We start from the raw sequence: 6,004 nt of genomic DNA, 5'->3' as shown, positions 1-6,004 counted from the left end.
TGTGTTGATGACGAGGCAGTGCGGCACTGGTGATGGTGCACTAATGAGGAGGTGGTGCTGTGCTGATAATGAGATGGCGCTGGGCTGATGCTTAGGCGGGCTGTGGTGGGGTTGTGCTGAATCTGAGGTGGTGCTGTGCTGATGCTGCGCTCGTGCTGAGGTGGTGCTAGGGTAGTGATGTGCTTTTGCAGAGGTGGTGCTCAGGTGGTGAGTGACAGTCAGGTGGTGCTGTGTGATGTTGAGGTGGTACTGAGTGATGCTTTGGTGGTACAAGTTTCAAATCACAAAATGTCCCAGATGTGCTTAAAAGTGTAATAACAAGCCATTTGTTTTGGAGCCACGCAGTTTCTGCACCTCTCCTCCTTTCTTCCGAAAGAGCAGTTCAAACATGAATGGAAAAATACCCTATTTTGCAAATAATTCCACATAATTATGGCTCTGCTATGTTTGCCACATACTACATCATCTGCAGCATAACCTGACGATTTTAACAAAAAATTGTTTGTAGCTCAAACGGATCAAAAGTTACTAAAAATGTGGTTTGTGTTGCAAAGTGGAGGGCCCTTTGTAAAGGTTGACTGGTCACCTTTCTTACTGCTGCATTTCTATGTTACACTGGTACAAATGAGGCAAAATATTTGCGGAGACTGTTTGTATGTATAGAAATGTCAAAATAATAAAGTATCAGAAAATATACTGCATTATGCTACAGCCTTTTTCTTTGCTGCATAATTTAGTCAACAACTCCATTGCTTCATAATTCCATTAGTGTGAAGTTTGCTAAATTAGGGCCAGATGTACAACTGTTTTTTGTGGGAAATCGGCCCGTTTGCAACTGCATAAAAAGGTAGAACAATGTATAAACACTATTTTGCGAGTCAGTGACTTACAAAATAGCGTTTGCGAGTCGCTATTCTAAGGGGCGTGTCAAGGGCGTCCCTTCCTAATAGCGCATAAAAATGGAATGTACTATTGTGTTGCAACCGCATTTGCAGCCGCAAAACCCTCGCAGTTTACCACCTACTTAAGAAGGTGGTAAGCTACTTGCAAATGTGAAGGGATCCCCAGAGGACCCCTTCCCCTTTGTGAATGGGTGCGAACATAATTTTTAAGAGCAGGCAGTGGTCCAAGTGACCCCTGCCTGTCCTTAAAAAATGAAAAGAATACTTTTCATTTGATTCTTTTAAATGCTTCCCGTTTTCTGTAAAAGAAAGTGGGCTGCATTCGGAAAAAAAGTTGCTTGATTTAAAAAGCAAACACAGACATGGGGGTCTGCAGTCCCCAGCAGGCCACCATCCCTGTGTTTACAGGCCATTTCTAATGGGGTCGCAAATTGTGACCAGCCTCATGAATATTAATGAGGCAGGTCATTTGCTAGCCTATTAGGAATCGCATACAGTGTCTCAGATACTGTTGTACATTCCATTTTGCAAGTCACAAATTGCGAGTAGCGAAATGTCACAATTTGTGACTTTTAAAATAGAAGGGTCATACATCTGCCCCTTGGTTTTGTGTATGTGAAAATCCTGCATTGCCGATCCCTAGTGAGTTGCAGCTCATACTGCGGAAACAAGGCCAATGGACGTACTAATGGGTGAGGTGGACGGGCCTCAAGAGTCCTGTGACCTCAGTGACAGAGTCACTGTCACAGTGGGGTGTATACCTGCTGGTGCTAAGACACTAAGGGGCAGATGTATCAAAATTCCGTTTTGCGAATCTCAAATTGTGAAAATTTGCAATTCGCAGTTTCAGATTCGCAAAACGGGATGTATGTAAATAATCGCAAACTTTTTGCGATTTCTTAAATGTCGCAAAAAATTGCAGAATCCTGTTTTGCGATTCCTTAATAGCGAAATTCGCAATTTAAGAAATCGCAAATCCGGGAATCTGCAATGCAGGTGCAGCTTGATGACATCACAACCAGGAAGTGGGAGTGATTAGCTGTCCTGCTTGCCTGAGCCACACCCAGTGGCAGTCAGGAGTGTGTTTGGAGGCTGCACAGCACTGCTAGCACTACAATGGAGTCACAGAGGCCACAGGAGGGCATGGAGCCAGAAAAAAAGGAAAAGGAAGGACAAGTTTTCTGAAAAGGAGCAGAAGGTCCTAATAGAAGAAATGGTTTGCAGCCATGAACTGCTGTTTGGGAAAAAAGCCTTGAAGGTACCAGAGTAAAAGAAAAGAAAGATCTGGCTTGAAATTCAACAAAAGGTAAATACAGTGGGAGTCACCACCCGTACCATTGATGAACTGCGAAAAAGATGGTACGACATGCGCCAGAGGTCAAAGGAGAGGGTGGTAGCCAAGTTGAAGGAGGCACAGAAGACCGGTGGAAGAACTTCAAGTGCTGAACAACTCCTGTCTGAGAGTGTTTGTGGAGTGGCTGAGATTGACAGCTTCGACCCTGCTTCCAGTACTCAAGGTAAGTGGAGGGGCACTGCAGTACTGAAGTAAACACACTTGACTCTGGTCCACTCCTTAGAAACACAGGTACAAATGCATCATGGGAGTTGTAGTTTGATGAAGGATAGTTTGTTAATTAGTGTAATGGAACACATGTTTAGATTGTGGGTTGCATTGAAGGCAAAATGAGAGTGTCAGGATTGATACAACTTCAAAATTGAAAACTTTATTTGGTCTAAAATGCATGACAAAACACAAACTCATATGTCCCCCTTTACATCCACATCACAATCAAGGGCACCAGGTGACATTGCTGAGGGAGAAGACTCCTAAATTAATGTGGATTACGGCAATGAAGGGGAAAGCAGTGAAGAATGTATTACAACACCAATAGTGTGCAGGAAGCGTAGATATGTGCCCCCTCTGACTCCTTTGGAGGATGACATAGACGATACTGGGGATGCAAGAGACAATAGGCAGGACACTCAGGAACCAGGTGAAAGTCGCGGACAACAGCAACCACAGCAAAGATCTCACACATATGGAACACAGAGGTCCTTGTCCAGGAGTAGTAGTGTCAATGTAGAGGAGAGCACTGTATTCGCAAGACTGGAGCAGAACATGCTTCAAGTGCAGCGCCTGCAACACAAGGCATTGCGGTCAATAAACAGGCAGCTGACCACATTGAATACAAATCAGCGTAACATGGTGGCCATGGCAGGTGCCATTGAGAAACTATGTGCTACACTTGAGCGCACTGAAAGTGCCAGAAACAGGGCTGCACAACGTGCCCATGCACGTATGCACGGTTATACTAAAGCTGTGAACCGCCTCTGCACAGCAACAAGCAACCTCACACATCGCAGCATCACTATGCATATAAAGATGACTCACTGCAGCCAAGACATTGCTAGAGGGCTAAAGCAAGTCACTAATTCTGTGGAACTATTGCAAACAGCTAACTCTGGTGGCAGCACCCTAATGGTCTCAGGTGAAAGTGAAGAGACCTCCAGCAGGAGCAGTAACACTCATACATTGCCACTTACTCAACGCCGCAGTGCCAGACATGGTGCTGCAGGTAGCCATGAAACGGAGAGCACACAGTCAGAACACCGCCCTGCACCCAGCCGCCACCGTAGGAAGTGAAGTGGATGAGGACACTATTGTTTGAACTGGTGAAGCAACCAACCTAAAGTTTTTTCATTACATTACTTAACAGTGCCATGACTGTGTTGTAACATGTTATGGGTTCTGATAACAAAAATGTGTGTGAAGTGTCAATAAACACAGCACCTGTTACACAGATATTTTTGGTACAATACATTCTTTTCTTACCTAAAAGTAGTTCTGTGTGATCACAGACCGTCTCTGGCATCCAGCCGCTGCCCCTACTCCTGCTGCTGCCCTGCCAGGGGGAGGTGTGCAATCATCATCCGATGTGTCTGAGTCGCTCACTTCAATTTCAGTCACTGTCCTCATTGCCATGTTGTGGAGAATTGCGCAGCGTGTTACTATTTTACAACATGTCTCAGAGCAGTACTGCAGTGCCCCTCCACTTTTATGTATGCATCTGAATGCAAATGTGCGTTCTATGACGCTGTGCGTTGACCTGTGTGCCCTGTTATACCTCCTCTCACTTGCATTTGCTGGATTCAGCTATGGTGTTAGGATGATATCTCGCACCGCGTAGGCACTATCACCTGCATGGATGGAAAGGAAAAGTAAGTCAATGTTCCCCCGCAAAATGAGTAATGGACGGATGGATGGATGTGTGATATTTATTTACTTAGCAGGTATCCCTCGCCAAACTGTTCAGCACTTAGAAGTCCATGTACCCCACTATGTCGGAAAATGAAAGAGTCAAGTGTGCTGCCAGGGTACTTGCCACAATGTCATTGATGATGTATTTAGCATTGCACACAATCTGGATATTCATGGAATGGTAGCATTTGCGGTTCCTGAAGACATATTCTGTAGCTGCTGCCGGTGTGATGGCGATATGGGTCCCATCAATGCAGCCAATGACATGGGGGAAACGTGCAATTTGATAGAATTCAAGTTTGGTTTCATGTAATATCTGTGGGGTGCTTGGGTAGTAAATGTGATGTACTAGCTGTTCAGCATTGCATCCAAAAAGGCATGAAAAAAGCGCAAAAGAGCACTCTGTGACACCCCACCCACCTCTGCTATGACTCCTTGAAAACTCCCTGAGGCCAGAAGGTGCAGTGAGCACAATACCTGCACATGGGTGGGAATTGATAGTGTCCTGTATGTTGGGTGCTCCAAAAAGGGTTTTTGCTCATCTATGAGGTCAAAGATGGTGTTGGTGCAGCCTTTACTTATCATGAATGTCCTCTTCAGTCTGCTGGAACAGCGTGATGCGCAGTCTGAATATTCGCTCCTGTCTCTGTCTCCTATGTGCAAGGGCACGGATCCGCAGTCTCCTGGCTATCACATATAGTCATGCCATTGTTATGTTATGTTATGTTATGTTATATGGGGTTTTGTAGCGCGCTCGATTACTACTGGAGTATCCTGGCGCGAAAGGAGCGATGCACAAGGCAGAAGTGAGCGAAGTGAAGGCAGAACGTTAGAGCGCCAGTTTAAACAGATGGGTCTTGAGTGCTTTTTTAAAGAGCGCATAGTTCTGATTGGAACGGAGGGCCATAGGGAGGGAATTCCAAGCAGTTGCTGCTTTCACAGCAATGGATTGACCTCCAAAACGGGAGCACTTGAAGCGAGAAACCACCAACCGGTGTTGGATGGCAGAACGCAGGGGGCGATTGGGAAGATAGAGAGAACCGTTTCCTCAGATAAAGTGGGCCTGATCATAGATGGCTCTATGGGCGAAAGTAAGGGTCTTAAAGATAATCCGTTGAGACACCGGAAGCCAGTGCAGACTGCGCAGATGGTATTGAACGCTAGTCCCCCTTGAGATGTTAAAGAGGAGTCTGACAGTCGCATTTTGGATTATCTGGACACGATTGGTCAAATATGCCGGGGAGCCACTGAACAGGGCATTCGCATAATCGAGGCGGGAGAGAAAAAGCCCCCAGGGCTTCTAAAGTCTAGCGGGCCTTCTATGGTGTCAAGCATGGGAATGAATGGGAAATACCGATTCGGTAAATACCGAATCGGTAAATACTGAATCGGAGATTCCAATTTTTACCGATTCGGTAAATTTATCAGAATTTTTACCTACATCCCACTTCCCAATTCTAAAATACTGAATCGGTAAAATTCAGTATTTTAGAATCAGTAAAAAAGGATTACCAACATCTGGCCCTAAGTCACTATTAGCTTTCGCCAGCTAGCTGATGCAGCCATTTTAAGACGCCAAGGATGGCTAAGGGCAATGTTCTTTCACCCAGAAGTACTGCGTCTGTCTCCTCTGTGCAAGGGCACGGATACGCAGCCTCCTGTCTATCACATATAGTCCTGCCATTGTTATGTTATGTTATGTTATATGGGGTTTTGTAGCGCGCTCAATTACTACTGGAGTATCCTGGCGCAAAGGATCGATGCACAAGGCAGAAGTGAGCGAAGTGAAGGCAGAACGTTAGAGCGCCAGTTTAAACAGATGGGTCTTAAGTGCTTTTTTAAA

The sequence above is a fragment of the Lissotriton vulgaris genome, chromosome 5 (genome assembly GCF_964263255.1).
Source record: "Lissotriton vulgaris chromosome 5, aLisVul1.2, whole genome shotgun sequence".
Classification (NCBI taxonomy): Eukaryota; Metazoa; Chordata; class Amphibia; order Caudata; family Salamandridae; genus Lissotriton; species Lissotriton vulgaris.
This window is presented reverse-complemented; position numbering follows the sequence as displayed.